This window comes from Benincasa hispida, chromosome 10 (genome assembly GCF_027475165.1).
Source record: "Benincasa hispida cultivar pf3 chromosome 10, pf3_genome.v1.1, whole genome shotgun sequence".
In the NCBI taxonomy this organism is placed as follows: Eukaryota; Viridiplantae; Streptophyta; class Magnoliopsida; order Cucurbitales; family Cucurbitaceae; genus Benincasa; species Benincasa hispida.
This window is the reverse complement of record NC_143487.1, coordinates 16,729,754-16,752,867: the sequence shown is the minus strand read 5'-3', so window position 1 is coordinate 16,752,867 and position 23,114 is coordinate 16,729,754. Positions and strand designations below refer to the sequence as shown.

The following is a 23,114-nucleotide window of genomic DNA, read 5'->3' as shown; positions in this document are numbered from 1 at the left end:
TTTGTAACACTTTACACGTTTTGTAACAATTACAATGTGGGTCGTATTCATAGTGTCACAAGGATAAGACACTCAACCCTATCCATATACTATAGACTATTTAGGTTATTACTTAAACATGATCCACTCGTATGTTAACCACATATATGTTTAAGTTGCATAAAATAACTTTAGATCTTTCTTTAATGGATAATGGTATATATAAAATAATCAACAATTATTTCAAATAAATTATTAACTACAAGGCTTTAGGGCATACATCCCATCAATCTCCCACTTGCACTAAAACCGATAGGATATAAGCTGGTGAGACATGTATCCTAGGGCATACTCTATATCCAACATGCTCTCCCACTTGCCCTAGCACACTAGGGACATGTCTCGTAGTCCTAGACATTTTAGGGAATTCTCTCACATTTTAACCTAGAGAATCATTTTATATAATTCAAAATTGTTATGTTAGTAAATACCATCTAGTCACCACCATGATGTTTCTATCATTCTGTTTTATTCCTACAACTTGGTGTTTATAAATATCCTCATACTTAGTCCTCACACCACATTATTTCATAAAGTGGATAGACTAATTCATATCTAAAACAACTTTCAAATATTTAGGATATACCATGACTATGCAATTTATTGCTTCACAAGCAAAATATTGCCTTGTAGTCCAATATATACCACTTAGGATAAAACATGGATTTCTCTAAACCCTGTATGAGACAATGTATCTCATAAAAGATAAAATCTTAAACTTTATACACCAATGTCTCGTAAATTTTAATTTTCAAACTCAATGGTCGTAAATTTAATTGATATAACTAACCAACTGTATATTAAATGTTAATCAAGTCTCATGTAAGAATTACATCCCCTCAACACTTGAGGTGCCTTAGGAAACATTTCCTTAAACATATCAATTTCACCGTAGAATAATACATTATCATTCCACCTGAAGCTATTGCATTGAACATTCACTACAAGAAATTGCCCTTTCAGCGACACAATTTAAACACCACTAAAAGCTAAATAACGTCACTAAAGGTTTTAGTGGCGTTAACATTTCGTCGCTCATAACGTCTCTAATTCCACGTCTTCTTAGCTTTTAATGACGTAATAACGTAATGTCACTAAAATTTCGTCTTCGGTGACGTAAGCGCGTCACTAAACATAATTCACTGGCACATTTATGCATCTCTTAAACTCATATTCAACGACGAATATTTCCTTGTCATTGATGAGAAGCTTTAGTGACGTACATTTCGTCGCAAAAAAATGTCGTTAAGAATAACCAATTATAATCTTTTACTGGCATTGGTGGTTGATAACTTGTAGAAATACAAGCTATTATATATTTTTATTTAGAATAATTAAAAAAATTAGAGAAAAATACATTAACTTGATATGAAATTCATGTAGATAATCACACCTTGCATTCATGCATTACAAAGCTCATAAATTTTGGAAATTATAAAATCCAACATCTTTGAATGCAGGATTTGAATGAAATGAAGTATAACCAAGGAAACAAAAGCTGCAGCCATGGACACATAGAAAGTGATTAGATAGATGCCCAATCTTGCACACAGAGGACAACTCATTGAGCAGACAACATGAAAGAAAATGACAAGACACGTGGACAGTGGATGTCAAATCAAAATGTAAGTTGGTAGCTGATTTGAGATATTTGCGACAGACCAATGAACCTGTGATGTGAGTAGTCGATGCAGCAGGACATGAAATTAAATGCAAAGGTGTTAGCAAATCATAAGAAAAAGGCAAGGAAGCTTCCCTTTTTGATGCCTATAAATAGTCTATCAGAAAATTGCCAAGGACAACAAACTTCCCATCAAGAGATAGGTTGAAACTCTGCTTAAACTCCACCTCAATCCGCCATTACCACCACTCCTTCAAGCTTTTCCTTGAGAATTCTGAGTAAGATCTCAATATTCCTCTCTAAAAAAGAAGAAAGAGCTCCACTACCATCATTACAACCTCCATTTGAGCATCCACCATATAAGCTACGGGAAACAAGAGATTGTGACCAGCAACTTGACACATTCATTCTCTGTTCTTTATCATATTTTTCTTTTCATATACATTTGTATTAAGTAATTGAGATTGAGAAACCCCATTCTTCTTAATATAAATTTGATTTCCTCCACATTCTATCCATTCATGTGTATTCTCTTTTTCATCACATGCAACTAATTTTCTAATGGGTTGAGAAGACTTCAACTAGCATTTTCACAAGTTGTGCATGAGTTAAAGTTTAGCTTGTTAATGTGTGTTTATTACATTGCTTAGATCCATCTGACAAATTAATTTAAGTAGAAATAATCAACTGCTTGAAAGAGTAAGTGATTGTGGATCTCATTGACAAAGAGAAAAGTAGCTTTAGAGAAAAATTCAACCTCTTGTGTGTAATTAACCATCGCATGCATCCTAGAGATAGAAAAAATGTGACATAAAAACGTTGAGAAATGAGTGCTTCATTTATGAGCTAATACATGGACAGAGACTCATGCATTGCTTAAAAAAATGCTAGTAAGCCTTCTCAACCCTGTTTTATCAATTGATATTTTCTTTCTACTCCACGATGATGCATTGTGATTGTAATCACAATCATCATTTTCATTACCAACATTTGACGCACCGTCATCCATTATCACTCACGCCAATCACCATCATCCACTTCCACCACACTTGTAATTTAGTCATTTAGTTAGTTGTGTGAAACATTCTCAACACATATTTGAAAAAATCATCGCGTTAAGATCAAACATTAATTTCAACGCATCTCAGTCGGCAGTCCCTGTGTTCGACCTTTGACTCACCAAAACTCTGTTTAGGCTTGCACTTGGGTTTTAATAGATAAAATATTGTATTTAAAGTACATTACTCATTTCCATTAGTAAGAAAGGCACAACATAAAGCTCTAAAATTACATACCACTCTGAAACAGAATAGTAGCGTCACTAAATATCCAACTGAAATTGAACTTTTGCTAGCTGATGTGTTTCTATTTCTAGTATCATATAAAACGTTGCAAAAGTTATCTACTATTTTTTTTTAAAGAAAAAACTAAAGTATAATTTAAGCTAACCTAATACCAACACTTCAATACAAAACAATATAGAATCAAATATATTAATTAATCTGTTATATCTTTACAAAACCGAAAAAAAAAAAAATCTAGAATTCTAAACAAACTTTGTCAAAGTGAAGATCCACAAGTTTTCCAAAATAAGTATAACAAGTTAAGTTGTTAGTACACAAAATTACACTTTGTTAATGCAACCAACAAAAAAGAAACTACCAAGTTATTCAAGCTTTAACAAATTGTGGTTGCAATGAATACTCAAAACCATCATCATCTCTATTATGACTAGAATCTAAAAAATGTAGCACTAAGAAACCTTGAATCATGTCTTAAAAATAGAGGAAGATCTACTTTTTCTCCGTGAAATATCCATCGATTATAAGTTAGAAACATTCCATATTTGAATAAATGACATTCTATGTCATCTAATTTATTCCAATGATATCCAAACAGTTTGAACATGCATATTTTATTCTTCCTTATTCACCAAATAATTCTTAGCAACTTCAAGAAAATTGATGACACCATTTGAATATTGACTAGACCCTTGGTCTTTCAAATTTATCCAACTTCGATCCATTATATTGAAATTTTATTTACAGATCGATTCAAGGTAATTAGATATCTAGAAATCAAATTACACAACAAGTTAATACCTAACGAGATATCAAATTTAACTAACAAAACTTGAAAATAAGAATCGAAATAGAATTTAGCAAACATTCTAAATCTTTTTTATGCATTCTTACCAACATTAATAAAACACTGAGTAATCACAGTTTCAGTCATAATATCTAATGCAATCCCAACATTAATACAAATGAGCAAAGAAACCTCGAAAATGAAAACGCAAAGCAACCAACATTAGTAAATAAAAGGACATTGTTTGAATAAACATTTTTAATACAGTGCAGAAAAATGTCGAAAGATGCAGCAAATTGCTAGAACATATGTACATTCTATGGAACTAGTACTAGCAATAGATTTCATAAATTGATCCAAAATGCATATGGAATAAAAATAAACAAATTTGACATTCAAAATTTGGGAACATATTTAAAAGGAAGAAGCATTTCATACAGTTGATTTCCCATATTTACTCAATGGTAATTAGATCACCCAATCACTTGATCTTGCAAACATGCTTATATGTCAACAAAATAGAAATTAATTGAAGAAAATCCCAATTCAATCCCTTCATCTCCCAAAGAAGCTTACAAGATGGGATCGACATGAACTAAAAGAATAATATTCAAATAGGAGCTTCCATTCATGAATTCAGAATTCCAAAGAAGATATACTCCAAACACCACCGATTTCTTGCTCTCACCAAATCAACATTTGAACAATTCATTATAATCTGGAGTAGGAAGTATTTTGTAACGAAATTTAATTCTACCGCAAGATCGAATCGGAGAAGAAGCTAAAAAATTAACAAGAAGCAACAGAAAATAAAATGATGATGAACAAGTAGAGTTCCAAAGTACAGTGTAGTCAGAAGGGAAAATAAAGGAAGAACACGCACTTGTTGTCGCCGGAGAGATCGACGGCCGTTGTTGACGATATCAGAAAATGAGCAGCAAGAGCGTCGAAGGCAACAGAGAGGAGAAACGTGTGCCCTAGTAAAAACGTTGAGAGAGGTGCGAGGGAGAGTAAAATGAGGTGTTGGATAATAAATGAAAAAACCCTAGAAAAATTTTGTATCTCTAGTGACGCATAACAAAGTTTTCGTGGTAATTTCATGTCATTGAATGAAAACTATCACGTCCAGCGATTGCACTAAAAGTTTTAGTGACGTTAACACTCAATCGCCACTAATTATTACTCTTTTTGTGATATGCACTTTAAACGTCACTATTGATGAAAATTCGACACTAAATATTAGATTTCTCGTAGCGATTCAACATCTTTGTAAATGTAAGATGCATGAGACAAGCTTAACATCATGTCCTCAACATCTTTATGTGGACATTTAATATACAAAAACATTTCAAATAAAAAATTTGTTTAAGTAATCAAACTTTCATATTGATTTTTACTTTATTCATAATGAGTAAATATCAATATAAAATAGATAAATACCCACTTTTCGTTTTCTTGTCATTGTCATCGTTCACAGTCATGGGTTATGATACTATATCAAACTCTTGTTCTCAAAGATCCTAATTGTAAAATTTATTTCTCAAATGGACATCACAATTTTGCAAACCTTTTGCAATTCAATCTTTGAAAATTGGCTTGAATTTATGCAGATGCATTGAACTTCTTTTCATAAAAGAATTTATTTTTTACATATCTCATATCCAACAATGAATCAAATAATGTACAAAGAGTCTATTATAGTAACTAGTGAGAAAATTGACTCATAGTCTATTTTCACCCACCCGTCCCAGCGATGGTTTTCACCTTACGCCAAGAGTCTTACTTTGAAGATCTCTATCTCCAAGTTCTACACTTTCAAGTCTCTTTTCTATAGATCCATTTATATCCTCTGGGCTTTATCCCATCAAGAAAATCTACAAAAACAAATTGAGATTAAGTACAAATACTTTATCTCAAGTTTTATGGCTTTGACATAATTTCTTTTATCAATCTCCTTCAATTCTTGTCATCTAGTATGATAACTTTGACTTCTAATAAGTTATAGCAAAGGTTAAGTTATCTCATAACTCTCTCACTACTTTTGAGGTTTATAAGTTTTTATCTTGTCACTAAAATGACAATGTAGACTTCAAGTAAGCCTTTGTAAATGTTGAGTTATCTCATAACTCTCCAACTACGATGAAGACTTACCTGATTGAAAATTAGAATTTGACTTTCAAATGAAAATAAATGGTAAACAACACTTGTTAACTATTAAGTGGTTTTACTTGGAACTAGTTCATCAACACAAATTAACCTTTCTACATGTTCGTAGTCTTTTATATGACATTCCTAATAAAATCAGTATTTGTCACACAAATACATTTTTTTTATTTGAAGTGTACAAAAGGTCATTTTATAACTCCTTAAGGACTACCTACATTTAGGTGTATTTGCAAACATTTTTTTTGCCAAGTGTATTTGTTAAGGTTTGTATTGACACAAATATCTCAACTTACCCAAATACTGAAATATCGTAAATCAGTTTTACAACACTTTCATAATCCAAAATTGTTTCTCAAACCTTTTTTTTGGAGGAAACAATGTTCGAAAATTGCAATCTCTATTGCATGTCCTTAGTGGATTCTGTCATAAGTATAATGAATATGTTTAACAAAGTACTTAACATGTACTAAGTTTAACAAGACCTTCTCCTGTACAGCACGATTTCATCCAAATTATACATAATGCTTGAAGTTGAGATCTTATCATATCTCTATCAATTAAGCATCAATAAAATTTATTGTACTGATCATTATGATATGATCATAATGTCACAATAGACTTTCCTAATGACTTAAATTTTAGTTTAATTTCTTTTAAACATTTCAAAGAAAATAAGACTTAAGTTGCATTAGATCAGGATACATTAATTCATAAATATTCATCAATCATATTAATGACTTATTTATAAAGTCAGATTTAGTCTTTCAATTACTAGATCATCTGGGTCAAAATGCATAAGGCCAATAGATTCTTTGGCCATGTATCTTTATCTAATAAGGTTCAATGACACCCATTACAACAAATATCACATACGATATCATTAAAAAAATGCTATCGTAGACTTTCTATAGCGTTTTTGAAATGTTGGTGTAGCCCATGTTATTGAAAATCCCTGTCTTTCCATAACGTTTTTAACACTATTATAAATGCTATTAAAAATTCATTTTTGATTGATTAAATTTAATGCTATGAAAATTTTTCCTAGCGTTATCGGAAAACACTATAAAAAAAAAATCTGCTATAGCATTTTTTATAGCAGTAAAGAAATGGCTATAAAAAGTCTTTTATAGCATTTTTTTTATAGTGGTAAACAAATGCTATAAAAACGTTCTATAGTATTTTAGGCATGTTGTCGTAGCCCATGTTATTAAAAGCCCCCAACATTCCATAGCATTTTTCTAACACTATAAAAAGTGCTATTAAAGACTTTTTATTGTATAATTTTAATGTTATGATTGTTGTTCAATAGCACTATTTATAAAAATAAACTTGTACTATGCTTGTTTCTATAGCATTTTTTTTGTGTTTTTATAACATTTGATTTCAATATTATATATGTTCTATAGCTTTTTAAAATACTATAGTAGATTTTATAACAATTTCTTGCTACTATTTATTATTAATAATAGCTATAATTATAAACTATTATAACTTTAGTGTCACAAATAATTTCACTTGCATTCTTTAAAATATCATATAAAACTATTTAATTTCTAGCAAACTTAGTACAACAATAAAATAAATTCAACAAGTAAATTTCAACAAAAGATAGTTACAATATAAAATACACAATTTACTGAGTATAGAAGTATATATATAAAATACAGAAAGTTAGGTGAGTTATTATCCCCACTTGACATATTTAGCTGATTCTAATTTTGATTTGTCGGCTACTAGTTCATAACTGAAATTTGAGATTCTACTTTGGAGACGACAATACCCACGAATAATGCTCCAATTTTCATATTACTCTGGAATCCTTGAAAACCTACATTTCCGTTCCAACATAGTTAAAAGTATACATTTATGCACGAGAGAACAATTTTTAAAATTTCAAACACAATGGAAAATCTAAAAAAATAGCCAAATTATAGGAAATGTAACCTAAAAACTTATAAATACATAAAACAAGGATATCCATTAAATGAGTTTATGAGAACAAGAACAAAGTGAAACTTAAATTAAGAAAGTTACACATGGTTTACTTATGTTCCATTAGAGATAATTAAACAAGAAAACTAAGTATTTATTACTAAAAATGCAAAAAAGAACATTACAAATAAAAGCAAACGCAAAATAGAACCTTACAACTTATTTTAATAGAACAACAAAAACCACAATTATACAAGAAAAATAAAAAGAAGGTTTCTCGAAGATCAAACAAATTCAAATTAGAACTAATCAAAACAAAATTCCTAAAAAATAATTAAAAAGGGTGTCCTCTCTCTTACTTCTTGAAGAAAATTTCGTTAAAAATTATTGAAACTCAAATAACATTCCTAAATAAATTATATGAAATGACCTCATAGGGTTCACATCCTTAACTTATATATTTTTTAATTTTTAACAGAGTTAATATAATTCCACAAATAAAAAAGGGCAAGAAGTTGCATCAATAAAAACTCCAAAACTACTTAAATAAGTACCTAAACTAAATGAGCTTCCTCAATAGCAAGTATTAGGCAGGACAAGAGCTATCTAAAATGCATGTCTTCTACAAGATCAAATAGACAATGACATCACTTTTCACTATATTTCAACAATTTATATATCACAACCATTGGTCATTAGCTGATGAAATAGCTCCTATTGTTAACTATACAACATAGTGCTATGAAAGGGGAAAAAAAGTGGCTGGAACTATTTCAGTATTTCAGTATCATTCCCAAACATGAAACATATAACTAGTCTTTAAGGACACTATAGCTCTAATGATAATATATCAGTAACAATAAATAACCATTATGGAGTGTTTATATAAATTATGTACCAAAATCTACAGCTTATAAATTGTGTGCCAAATCTCAAAGAATCAATTCAAGATATTAGTTAACAGAAATAGTGAAAAAAAGATTCAAACTAGAACCATAAACAAAGAAATGACATAAAACAAATCAAATGATTGTTTACCTGAGGAGCAAGAACACTTCTTGAAAAAAGCTTGATAGGATCCCTTGCCTTAGCAATTGCAGTGAGAATAACTAAAAGAAAAAAAAAAGAAAATCTTAAACAGCAGCATCGAAACCATCCATTCAGAATGATTATAAACTTTAATTCTTCTACTAGGAGTTTGCTTACCAAATAGAGTTCTAGAGGCAAAAATCAATAATGCTGGTTCTAGAGGAAAACTAGCAGAAACCAATATAACCACCATCTTAAGGGCTAGATAAAGATTCATAAGCAAACCTAGATGATGTAAGTTTGGATAAAATAAGCAAACATTAGTTAGCATTTTGAGTTTATTATGAAAACTAGGTAAAAAGCCAAAGCAATAATCAAACACAGGACACTCCACAGTCAATCCAATAAAGATTTTGGACATACCTCCTCATACACAAAGGTCATTTTTAGCAGACGATCAAGGGTCAACCCATCTTATCGAAGTGATCAGAGATTATAGTTATTGTTTAGGGATGCTTCTTCTCATTTTATCCAATAATACAACAACAAAAACAATCATTGATTCCCGGAGCTGTCTATTTCTTGTTTCTTATTCATTCAGAGCGTTCGGCCGGTGCTCCTTTCTCAAACCAGAACAACAAAGTTCCTTTATCGTCAGGTCGAAGATCTCTACTAGGTTTAATGCATTTGGTAATTGCGAATGTTGCCGTGGGCATGACTTTGTCGTCTGCAATGCGTGCAGAACCCACGGAGCGACTTCCTGAATATTGATCAACGTTTTCTCGATATTCAGAAATTGCCGGGACAATTCGTCGTTGGGAATAACGAAAGAGAAATCCGTCACATATCCAGTTTTTGACCGCTACGCCCTCTTTCTATAAAAAAGATTGATTAGGAAAAACGAACCGAACCATCTTTATTCCATTTCATATATGTCCGAGGACCTATGAACGAAACAAAACAAAAAATATGAAAGAATTCCGCAGAATGAACGGAAGGCGTCGGAGGAAGGACTGACGAACAGACCGAAGCAAGGGAGTTCCAAATTTGAGTAGTGATAGAAAACAATGAAAATGAAGAACTAGAGAAAAATGTTAGCAAGTAAAAGTGGGTTTCCATAGGGAAAATAGAAGTAGAAAGAGGTAAGTGAGGCAGAAATTTGCACCTTTCTCTAACCTCATTGTGTGCTTCAAAATTCAATATATGATTACCATGTTAGTTTTTGCAAACCAACTTCACTTTGATTGAAAATTTCACATTGGCATAAAAATACCTCATTTCCTTATAGGTTTGTGCATTAATTGGGAAACTAGAAAACAAGTTAACTTGATCCAAATCTCAAAAGAAACTGCAGGCAAAAAAAGTAAAAGGAATTGTCATTACCATCATCTCCCAAGGCATATAGTGGAAAAATGACAGAAAAATCCTAAATAAAATATGAAAGGACAATCTAAATTTGGATGAAAATTTTCTATTTGGAGACCTAAAATCATGCATGTATATTCAAGGGAGATGTGAAATCTCTAGTAAATAAAATAATGTGATTATCAACTTATTAATCAAGCAAATTATCAAAAGGCTTCACCACATGCAACATAACCTATGATTATCACTTCAAAATTTCACTCAGTATGCAATCTTTTAAATCTCAGTGTTTCTTTAGTTATTACCTTGACTTAAACTAGCACCTGACATATATGTTGTATAATAGTTCACAATAGAAATCGAAATGATATAAAAAAGAATAACCAGATAACACATTGACATCGACGAACAGACATCACGCCAATAAACAACTACATTCACCCACTTTAAGCTTAAGCTTTTCTTACTTGAAACCAAATTTCACAAATGAGAACATATAGAAGCTTCCTCAGATAGTAGTCTCTCAGAACTTCAAGCTGTTAAGTTTATAAAGTTGAAGAAATTTAACTAGAATTAACTTACCGATAATGTTTGGTTCATATTCACCTTTTGCTTTTCCAAGCCAATATTGTCAATGGATTCTATGGATCAACACAATACTTTTTGCAAAAATCAGTAGAAGAAATCCAATACAAATGATGAAAATAAAAGATGAAGGAGAAGAACATAAATGGTTTACATGGAAAACCCTAGAACTAGGGAGAAAAAAACCACGATAGAGACTTATTTTTATTATTGAAGTGATCCAAAATACAAGAAGACTTGCTCAAATAAATAGACAGATGGAAACCCTAGGCCCATAAGAAAATTACAAAAATACCCCTAGGGCAAAGTAACTATTTTCGACACTCCCCTCAAGTTGAAGCGTAGATATCAGTAAGACCCAACTTGCTGATACAATAATCAAAACTCTATCTCAACATGTTGGTTTAAAAACCAGAGATCTGCACCAAAAAAAATCTCACGCACTCTGATATATATTTGAAGAAATAGTCAAGACAAAATATTCTGGAAGCAAAATATATTAGCGAGAGAAAGAAAAGTAATGAAACTCCTATATTTTATTCAATTGATGGACTTACATTTATAGTCTAATAAAAAAAAAAAAACCACAAACCACTAACTTAATGCTTATTAAAAATAGCAACGTGTGGACTTCTTCTTCCACACGATCCGGAAGATTCGGTCTTGAATCATGACCGGATTATTAGCTCACACTACTCCCCCCTAATCCTGACATGATTCTAAATCAAGCACACCTAGTAGCTGACGCATAGCAGCTAACTTCACTCCTGTCAATGCTTTGGTCAGTGCGTCGGCTCGTTGTTCTCCGGTGTTGACAAATTCAACGACAATTTTCCCCTTCTCGACACACTCTTGAATGAAATGAAAAGGTGTATCTATGTGCTTACTGCGGCCATGAAATACGGGATTCTTCATGAGAGCTATCGCGGATTTGTTGTCCACGAACAATGTTATCGGTCTTGGCTCCATTCCAGTTAACTCGCTAACAAGCCTTCTTAACCACAACGCTTGGCAAGCTGCGGTAGTGGCTGCCATGAACTCGGCTTCGCAAGATGAGAGTGCCACCGTCTTTTGCTTTTGCGAATTCCACGTAACCAAGCTTTCATTTAAGTAGAATGCCATTCCACTTGTGCTTTTCCTCCCGTCGAGATTACCGGCTAAATCACTGTCAGAGTAGCAAAATATATCGACTTCTTGGGGACCTTTCACATAAGTGAGCCCAAAGTGAATTGTCCCTCTCAAATACCTAAGTATTTGCTTGACCACCATGTGATGCATGGCCGTAGGCCTTTCCATATACCTGCTCGCCATCCCAACAGCATATGAAAGATCCGGTCTTGTGTTCAGCAAGTATCTAAAACAACCAAGGATGCTTTTGTACTCCGTAGCATCAATTGGTGCTCCTTCCATGTCTTTGTGAAGTTGTGCCTTGGGTTCCATCGGGTACTTCGTGGCATTGCAGTCAACCATTCCGAACTGGGACAAGATTATTTTGGCATAAGTTGGTTGTTTGAGCAAGATTCAACCCTTCTGTTGTTCCACTTCAATCCCTAAGTAGTAAAAGAGAAGACCCAAATCGCTCATTTCAAAATTTTCCATCATTTGTTACTTAAACTTGTTGACTTTTTCGGTGCTACTTCCTGTTACAATGAGATCGTCAACGTACACTCCAACAAGAACACTTTCTTCTCCTTCTCTTCTTGTGTAAACTGCTTGCTCTTGAGTGTATTTCCCAAAGCCAAGCTCTTTGAGACTCTTATCAAGTCGAATGTTCCAAGCTCGTGGAGCTTGTCTCAATCCGTAAAGAGCCTTCGACAACCTATACACCTTGTGTTTCTGGTTTGGAACCTCAAATCCCTCCGGTTGAGTAACATATAATTCCTCTTCCAATTCCCCATTTAGAAACGCCGACTTCACATCTAGATCGTGTACCTCCCAATTTCGGTTTGCAGCGAGTGCAAGAATGACTCGAATGGTGTTAATTCTTGCAATCGATGCAAAAACTTCTTCAAAGTCGATGCCTTGTCTTTGTACATAGCCTTTAACAACCAATCTTACTTTGTGCTTGACAACTTCTCCATTAGAGTCTTTCTTCAATCTGAACACCCATTTTAGACCAATGGGTTTGTGTCCCGGTGGAAGCTCGGTTAGACTCCATGTGTTGTTCTTTTCAATGGATTTCAGCTTGTTCTCCATTGCTTCGTAGTAGTGGGCCTCAGTCGTAGCTTCTTGGTAGCAAGTCAATTCTTCGGACACCACCATCATCACCACATTTTCTTGTTCTTCACCGCCTACAACTTCCTCTATGTTGGTGTAGATGTCAGCAAGATATCTTAGGCGGACTGGTGTGTTAGTCGATTGAGTAGATGGACTAGTCTCTCCAATTTCGGGTATCTTGGCTACTTGTGGTGCGGCATTTTTGACCCCGGTTTCTATGTCCTCCAAATTATCGGCCTCATTGGAATAAAATTGGTCCATCATCTGAAACTCCGGAATCTCCTTGTCGTCATTAACGCCTTCGTTCCAAACCCATTCAAGATTCTCTTGAAAAATGACATCTCTACTAATTTGTAGTTTTCCACGACTCGGGTCATATAAGCGATGAGCTTTGCATCCTTCTTCAACACCGAAATATACCATCGGCGAGCTTCGGTCGTCGAGTTTCTTGAGGTGAGGGGTTGTGTTTTTTACATATGCCACACAACCAAACACTCTCAAGTATGCAAGATGTGGCTTTCTTCCCATCCAAGCTTCAAATGGTGTGCGTTTTCCAAGGGCCTTCGTTGGAAGACGGTTTAACACATAAACCGCGTGTCTCTCCGCCTCTCCCCAAAACCTTGCTGGCACGTGCATGCTTTTAAGGAGTGATCTCGTCATCGCCATTACGGTTCGGTTACGACGTTCTATGACGCCATTCTGTTGCGGTGAATATAGAGCAGTGAGGTGTCACTTGATTCCTTCTTTTTCGCAAAATTGAGTGAACTCCATAGATAAGAACTCGCCACCTCGATCCGTCTGGAGCGTTCCAATCTTGTACTCCATCAAGAGTTTGAATTTCTTGAATGATTCGAGTGCGTCACTTTTTGCCTCCAACATGTACAGCCGTATCCATCTTGTGGAATCGTCAACGATCAGCAGAAAATACTTGTTGCCAGCGAGAGTACACGGTGAAATTGGTCCGCAAATATCAGCATGGAGGAGTTCTAGCGGCTTCTCTACTCTATAAGTTGATTGGCACGGGAACGACAACCTTGCTAGTTTGGTAATCACGCATGCTTCACATAACTTGTTCGGTTGAGTCACTAGTGGTACTCCAACTGCCAATTTCTTTTCGCCCATGAGCTTTAAGTCATGAAAGTTGACATGGCCAAGTCCCGCGTGCCACAACCATGCTGGATCTTCTAGGCACGTTAGAAGGCAGACTTTCTTGAACGTTTTCAAGGTTATCTTGTACAAGCGATTTTGTGTTCGCTTCACCGACATCAAGAGCTTCCCACTCCTGTCAGACACACTTTCATGGCATCTCCCACCATTTACACCTTGTTCCTATCTTCTGTCATTTGCCCGAGGCTTATGATGTTGCTACGTAGCTTTGGAATGTAGTACACCTCTTGGAGAGTCTTCTAATCACTGTTTTTGCACTCGAACATGACCGTTCCTTTTCCCATGATCTGAATGGTTGATCCATCACCGAACTTCACCCTCCTAGTGATGCTTTCATCCAATTCTTGGAACTTCTTGTGATGGCTAGTCATGTGGTTGCTAGCACCGTTGTCAAGGTACCAAACATCATTATTTTCTCCATTCTTGTCATTGTGATACATCTCTGGCAACAACCGCTCTTTGCTGAGTAGTACGACATCCTCTTGATCACGTCTAGTGCGTGTCCCCTCCTAGGACACGACCATTATCAAAGCCGGTTCTTCATCAGCAGTGCAAGTTAGATGAGCTTCGTCGTCACGACCTTTTCCACGGCATTCCGACGTGTAATGTCCCATCTTGTTGCAAGTGAAGCACTTTATGTGACTTTTGTCACGAGTGCCATTTCTGGTGTTGCTAGTACCTCCCGCACTATTTTGACGCTCCGCGCCACGACCTCGTCCTTGTCCTTGCCATCTTCCGCGATCTCTACCACCGGATCCGCGCCCTCTGTTTACCGAAGAGTTTTCACCACTATTCCCTTTTTGTCTTGCTTGCCACTCGGCATGGGTAAGTAGGAGTTTTCCATCGAAGTTATTGTTGTTTCATCGGAGCCGCGCCGTCCGTTCCTCGTACACCTTCATTCATCCGATCGCCTCTTCAAACGGCATGGTTTCGAGATCTAAGAATTGCTCGATTCCGGCGACGACGGGGAAATATTTTTCAATGATGAATTCTCAAGTGTAACACCGAGGGTGGAGAACTTGCTTGCTAATCTGCTGATTTTTCCCGTGAACTCATCGATTGTCTCGGTCTCCTTCATCCAAAGAACATCAAACTCGTTCTTCAAGGTTTGAACTCGCGCCATCTTGACCCACTCGCTGCCTAAGTACCTTGTCTTGAGACTATCCCATATTTCATTTGCGATCTTCTTCTTTGCGATTTGTAGAAGCACGTCTTCCAGGATGCATTGGAGAATGTACGCATGCGCCTTTTTGTCCTTCTTCACATCCACTTTGGCTCCTCTCGCCGGCTCTATCGCCTCCCAAACTCCTTGGGTGTCGAGGATTTCTTCCGCCTTTATCGCCCACATCATGTAGTTGTGAGGAGTCAACATCGGGTAGAGAATTAGCATTCCGTCGTTCTCCTTCGCTTGCTGCGAGATGCTCGACATCTTCGTTGGATGGTGGAAACTGCGATGAGAAGACAACCTAGAAGCTCTGATACCAAATGTTGGTTTAAAAACCAGGGATCTGCACCAAAAAAAATCTCACGCACTTTGATATATATTTGAAGAAACAGACAAAACAAAATATATTAGCGAGAAAAAGAAAAGTAATGGAACTCCTATATTTTATTCAATTGATGGACTTACATTTATAGTCTAATAACAACAAAATAACCACAAACCACTAACTTAATGCTTACTAAAAATAGCAACGTGTGGACTTCTTCTTCCACACGATCCGGAAGATTCGATCTTGAATCATGACTAGATTATTAGCTCACAAACAACCCCTTTGTAAGGACATCTGCAACCTGCTGATTAGAAGGAATGTAGGGAATGCATATGCTTCCATTGTCCAATCTCTCCTTGAAAAATGTCTGTCGATTTCGACGTATTTGGTTCTATCATGTTGGACCAGATTGTTTGTAATACTTATTGCTGCTTTATTGTCAAAGAAAAATTTCATCGAAAACTTACTGTCTTGATGAAGATCTGTCAACACTTTCTTTAACCAGATTTCTTCACATATCCTTAAACTCATGGCCCTGTACGCAGCTTCTACACTACTTCTGGCAACTATCCCCTGTTTTTTTACTTCTCCAAGTGACTAGATTACCCTAGACAAAAGTGCAATACCTAGACGTTGACTTTCTATCAACAACAGACCCAACCCAATCTGAATCAGTATATGCTTCAATGCGACATTTATTTGACTTCCTGAACAGTAGGCCCTTACTAGGAGTAGCCTTCAGATATCGTAAAATGCATTCAACAGCTGTCATATGTTCCTCATAGGGAGCCTGCATGAACGGACTGACAACACTCACTGCATATGATATATCAGGTCTAGTATGAGATAAATAGATCAACTTCCCGACTAATCGCTGATATCTCTCTTTACTGACAAGAGCTCCATTGTTAGTATTGATTAGTTTTGCATTATACTCCACAGGGGTGTCCACTGGTTTACACCTAGTCATTCCAGTTTCCTTGAGAAGATCAAGAGTGTACTTTTGTTGAGAGATTGAGATACCTTTCTTCGACCGAGCCACTTCCATCCCAAGAAAGTACCGCAATTTTTCCAGATCTTTAATTTCAAATTCTTCGGCTATCTTTGTTTTAATTCTCATAATTTCAACATTATCGTCACCGGAAAACATGATGTCATCGACATAAACAATAAGCACTGCGATCTTTCCTGAACCAGACTTCTTTGTGAACAATGTGTGGTCTGAGTGCCCCTGATTATACCCCTGTGCTTTAACAAATGTGGTGAGTCTGTCAAACCAGGCTCTTGGAGCCTGTTTCAACCCATATAACGACTTCTTTAATCTACAAACCCAGTGCTTAAACTGGTTCTCGAAGCCGGGTGGAGGGCTCATATAGACTTCTTCTTCAAGTTCTCCATTAAGAAACACATTCTTTACATCTAATTGATAAAGAGGCCAATCTTTATTAACAACAACAGATAACAAAACTCGGATCGTATTGAGTTTGGCTATAGGGGAGAATGTCTTAGAGTAATCTATACCAAATGTTTGAGTAAAGTCTTTAACAACCAGTCTAGCCTTGTATTTGTCAATCATGCCATCAGACTTGTACTTAACAGTAAAAACCCATTTGCATCCAACCGTCTTGTACCTTTCAGGAAGAACAACTTGTTCTCATGTCCCATTTTTCTCTATAGCTCTCATTTCTTCCATAATTGTAGCCTTCCACTCAGGAGTTTCCATGGCAACATGTATACTATTTGAAACCACCATTGTATCTAGGCTGGTAGTGAAAGCCTTGAACTTGGGAGATAAGTTACTGTACGTCATATAACTATGCATAGGGAACTTTGTATATGATCTAGTCCTTTTTCTCAGAGCAATGGGAAAATCGAGAGACGCATCACGACTTTCCTCCTTTCTAAGTTTCCTACTAAAATCAATCGTCTATTCCATAGGCCTTTCTTTAGAAGGAACTTCCACACAATCACCTTCCTTTGCACTGTTTTCATTTTTTGGAGCTTTTTCCTCAGTATTGTTCTTTCCAGCAGTCTTTTCATTCTTCTCAGTTCCTTCTATTTTCTCAGCACTGTCACCCCTTTCTGTATCCTTATCCACTCTGCAAAGTATTAGTCTCAATACAATCATCAATATTACAAGCAGGAATGCACATACCTGGAGCTGAGACCGAGTCAGACTCATGAATTGGAGCTGGAGAAATGACATGTGGCACTGTTTCCTTAGTGAGATTCTTTCTATAGTATGTCATCCACGGGACTTGATTGGTAGGAAGGACAGGATCAACATGTTCAGGTTCGACTGATAATTCTAAGGGAACGGAATACGTGGACTAATTAGCCTCTTCATTAATACTCTCCCCCCTGAAGAGGACTAATGGGAAAGAAAGACTGATCCTTAAGAAAGGTGATATCCATAGAAACAAAGTATTTTTGAGACGATGGATGATAACATTTATATCCACGTTGATGGAGAGGATACCCAATAAAGAAACATCTCTGGGCACGAGGGGTAAATTTCGTACGATTTGGACCGTGGGTATGAACAAAGACAACACAACCAAACACTCGGAGCAGTACGTCTGGGATTAGCTGGGTGTTGGGATATGACTCTTTGAAACAGACAAGGGGAGTGTGAAGGTTTGAAACACAGGAAGGCATGCGGTTGATAAGGTGGGTCGTAGTGAGGATAACATCCCCCCATAGATATGAAGGAAGAGAGGTAGATATCATAAGGGAACGAGTGAATTCTACCAAATGCTTATTTTTCTTCTCGACTACTCCATTCTGCTGAGGAGTGTAGGTACACGAGCTTTGATGCACAATCCCTTTAGAAGCTAGGAAGTCTTGGAAAGAGTTGTTAACAAACTCACGCCTTTTGTCACTTTGCAAAATTTCAATTTTTGTGTTGAATTGGGTTTCCACACTAGCATAGAATTGCTGGAATACAGAGGACACCTCAGACTTATCCACCAAAAAGAAAACCTAGGTAAGCCTGGTATGGTCGTCAATAAAGGTGACAAACCAATGCTTTCCTGTAGAAGTGGTGGTTGGTAAGGAACCCTAGACATCACTGTGGATAAGATTAAAAGGTCTAGATGGTTTGTAAGGCTGAGAATGAAAGGGGACACGACTTTTTTTGGCTTGGATACATACATCATAATGTAAGGATGATATATTTATATTATGAAATAAATGCAGAAATAGATACTTCATGTATTGAAAATTAGGATGTCCAAGACAGTAATGCCATAACATAAAATCAGTCTCAATAGTAGAAAATTTTAAAGAAATAAACTAGTCCTATAACAATCCCTAGAAAAAGTATCATCGGTCAGAAAATAGAGCCCCCCTATCGTGCCAGACATTGCCAATCGTCATCCCTGAGCTCAGTTCCTGAAATAAAACAAAATTGGGTGAGAAAACAGTCTGACAATTTAGGTATTTTACTGACAGATAATAAGTTGTATGAAATCTTAGGGACATGCAACACATCACGCAATATTAGACCCCCGAAAGGAGAGAGATTTCCTTTTCCTACAACAGGGGCAAAGAACCCATCTGCGATTCTAATTATTTCATTGCCGGCATTCGGGTTGTATGATATAAAGTGATCAGAAGAACCAGTTAGGTGATATGTGGCTCTTGAATCCATAATCTAGGGTTTTTTTTTTAACCATTAATGCTAATAAGGCCGAAGGATTGAGTTGTACCTGAGTGTGCAATAACACTGACCCCGACAACACTTAAGTTATTTTGACCATCTGCTTGAGTTTGAGCCTGGGTTTTGTCACTCGTCGAATCACTCACCAGAGTTCGTCTAGGGCCGGACTTGTCCTGTGACTGACGTCGTCTATTATTTGGAGGTTTCCCATACAGCTTCCAACATTGGTCTTTTGTATGCCATGGCTTTTTGCAGTGCTCACAAACAGGTGGAGGTTTCTTATCATTGTTAGGTCCAGAGGATTTCGTAGCAAAAGCGGCAACATCAGTAGATGTAACTACTAGATTATTCATCGCACTAGATCTATCTTCTTCCAAGCGTACTTCAGAATACACATCCCTAAAAGATGGTGTAGAACGTTGGCCCAATATCCTGCTATGAACACCATAAAATTTTGAATTTAGCCCAGTTAGAAAATCATACACTCGATCAACTTCTTCAATTTTTGAATACTGAGTTCCGTCATGTGTACACACTTCCAGATAATTTCACGGCACAGGTCAATCTCTTGCCATAATAGGAACAATTTTTTGAAGTATGATGTCACGTCCATGGTTCTTTGCTTGCATTCGTGGACATTTTTGTGTAAGGTATATAGACGGGATGCATTTTGCTTCTTTGAATACAGCTGCTGCACCGCATCCCAAATATCTTTGGCAGTCGCCGTATAGAGTAATGGTCTGCCTATTTGGGGTTCCATGCTATTCACTAGAACTGACCATAACAACGAGTCTTCCGCTTTCCAGATGCGTTCTTGAGGATTACCAAGTTCAGGTTTTGGTATCTATCCAGTTAGATACCCAAATTTTTGTCTTCCTTCCAAAACCATTTTGATGGATTGTGACCAGAAGAAATTATTTTGGTCATTCAACTTTTCTCCAATAATAATTCCTGCAGAATTTTCCATTGATTCAAACAACAAATTTGTAGTAGGTAAAGTATGGAAAGAATTTACCGAGTTTTCGAAATACAACGGAAGATTGGTTGGCTCTGGTTAAGCACTTTGTGGGTTTGTGCCAATAATTGTTCCAAGGTTCGAAATCTGTTGCTGAAGATAAGCAAATCACCTTTGAATCTCAATAGGGAAAACACTTATAGACCGCCCATTGCCCGTATCTCCATTCAAAGCTACCAAATTGAAGCTGTGAGCCGCATCGCTGCTGTTGGACGTGGCTGGACCACGGTGGCGGTTGCTCAACGGAAACTCGGCGGCTGGTCGAGTTGATGAGATCGACACGACTCGTCATCTGCAGCCGAGGGTTCGAGGCCGCCTGGGTTGGCGCAATCCACGGCTGAGCTAATGGCTGGGCGCTGTTGAAAGGTTGGGCGCCGTCGAATGGCTGGGTGTGATTCTTACCACGCGCATTCTAGGTATCGTCGAAGAGCTGGGCATGATCCACGGCTGAGCCCGATTCGGTCTGACTGTCAATCGGTTGGGTTATCTCCATGGCTGGGGTTGTCTGTCCGACAATGATCTGTTGAAAAAGACGCAGTAAAGCAACCTCTAGGTACTGTTAGACAACCTCCTTAATCGTGGCAGCCATCTCGAAGTTCGTCGTCGAAGGAGACTCATCTATGGTGGCTAGGGTTTCGTCGTCTGCTCTGATACCATGCTGAAAATAAAAGATAAAGGAGAAGAAGAACACAAATGGTTTACGTGGAAAACCCTAGAACCAGGGAGAAAAACCACGATAGAGACTTATTTTTTATTATTGAAGTGATCCAAAATACAGAAGCTTTGCTCAAATAAATAGACAGATGAAAACTCTAGGCCCATAAGAAAATTACAAAAAGGCCCCTAGGGCAAAGTAACTATTTTCGACAACAAAAAACTCAAATCAATAAGAAAGATAGTAAAGTTAGTTAGTTGGAATTAGTACCTCCGTTCTTCAGCAAGAATCACAATTCTTTTCTACTTTCTTCCCAAAAGAAAATCTTTGGTCACGATTCTTTCTAGTTAGAAGAGTATTCCCCAAGTTTGTGAAACTTCGTTTCAACCAATTTCATAACAAACACAAGGGTCAGTTTCAAATAAAATATGTACACACCTTCCAACAGGCTAAAATGAACAAGTAATTAATGTATTATATAGTTTTACTATTCATCACCAAAATCATTGACCCTAAACAGCTTTTTCGAACCCAGACGAGTAACCTAGAGAAATTTAATGATCATTATTAATTTTAATTCAAAGCAAAATTAGCCTAAAGAAATAGGGGTACCCTAGACAAAATTAGTCTACCTTGTTCTCCAAAACAGAATACTAGAGATATTACCCCATTTGAGTAGCGCTCAAGTACTGATAGACAAAAAGATAGTACGGTTAGAATCATGTATCATGATTTTAAAAAGAAACCTAGTAATTAGCAATTAAGTTAAGATATCAATACTCAATTGCACTTTTATGATGCAAGGTGAAATATATTTACTTGTCTTCTTAGTGAACGAACAAAAAATTCATATTTCACAATGCACTAAATAATTCTCTGCAATTCATTTAAGGAAAAAATGGAGATAAGATTGAACCCTTCTCACAAATTATGATAAAGCCCTAGTATAATTAAGAATAAGAACGAACTTTCCATTGTAAAATTTTGATCTTCCTAGCCTGCCTTGATTGACCTTAGATATTCTTCAAAATCAAGTAATATTCATACCATAATACGTCCCTTCATTTCTTGTATTATGAGAAAAACAAAATTAGAAGGCATTAACTTATACATTTCATACCTTTCAAACTGAGAATATTAATTCAATGAAAAAATGTTCTTAAGCAAAAGAGGATTTTGCAATACTGTTATGTCATGGGCACACTTATGTTGACTAGAAGTGCTAAACAAAGCTCTAATACCAATTTTGATGGCATGGTATCTTTGTTATTTCTTTATTTTGGTTAAAATTTTGTACCAACAAAAGGAAAAGTTATTCTTATATACCTTAGTTATAAAATTATGAAGCTAACAGAATAAACTCTAGGAAAAATGACAAATAAAATCAAACTAACAAACATCAGCTTACATCATTTGGAGATACTCTTTTTGCACCATACTAAAAGTGAGAGTTTATGCTTGATTTTATGAAACCCTTTAGAAGGTTAAATGCAAAAGCAAAGGCTTAACGCAACACACATAATTGGAGATGACAAAGCACAATTGAAAATAAGTGCATTGATAGATGAATAACCTTTCTTAGTCCTTACCTTGTGCTCCTCAACTAATATCAAAATGTGATAGTTCAATGATTACTTTGTTTTCAAAAAATGGTATAAGGAGCATTCGATAAACACCAACCATCTATATGGCATAATGGAGAAAATTGTCTTCTGTTAAACACAAAGTTTCATAGAATTAATTAATTGTGGATTTATTGTTCTTTTTTAAACCAAAAAGGAAACTTAAATACTTCAACTATAGAAGCAATCAAGCAACTCAAAGTAAGAGGGTATGTAAGACAAAGAAGGTAGCATAAATATTAGGTTAAAGAATGATTTGTTTGAGCAATTTGTAGGTGAAAAACACATTTCAACTCGTTAAACATCAGTGTTTCTAGCCAAAGTTGATAATAATATTTACTATGGCTAAACTATAAGCAAATAATCATGCATTCACAGGAGACTTAAAAAGAAGCTAACATTTAAGGGCAAAACAAAAGAAAAATGATAAAGCAATTATTCATTGACATCACATTATTA

General features: G+C 35.9%; 1 long non-coding RNA gene across 2 annotated transcripts; it reads right to left on the bottom strand.

Moving 5' to 3' along the window:
- Positions 1 to 1,382: 1,382 nt before the first annotated feature.
- Positions 1,383 to 4,872, bottom strand: LOC120087757 (uncharacterized). Of its 2 annotated transcripts, none has more exons than XR_005484673.2 (2): positions 4,632 to 4,872; positions 1,383 to 4,529 (listed from the first exon to the last, which is right to left on the bottom strand). It is a non-coding gene; the product is annotated as an uncharacterized LOC120087757 (long non-coding RNA). The 2 variants fall into 2 exon arrangements; XR_005484674.2 differs by having other exon boundaries at positions 4,122 to 4,466.
- Between the last annotated feature and the right edge of the window lie 18,242 nt (positions 4,873 to 23,114).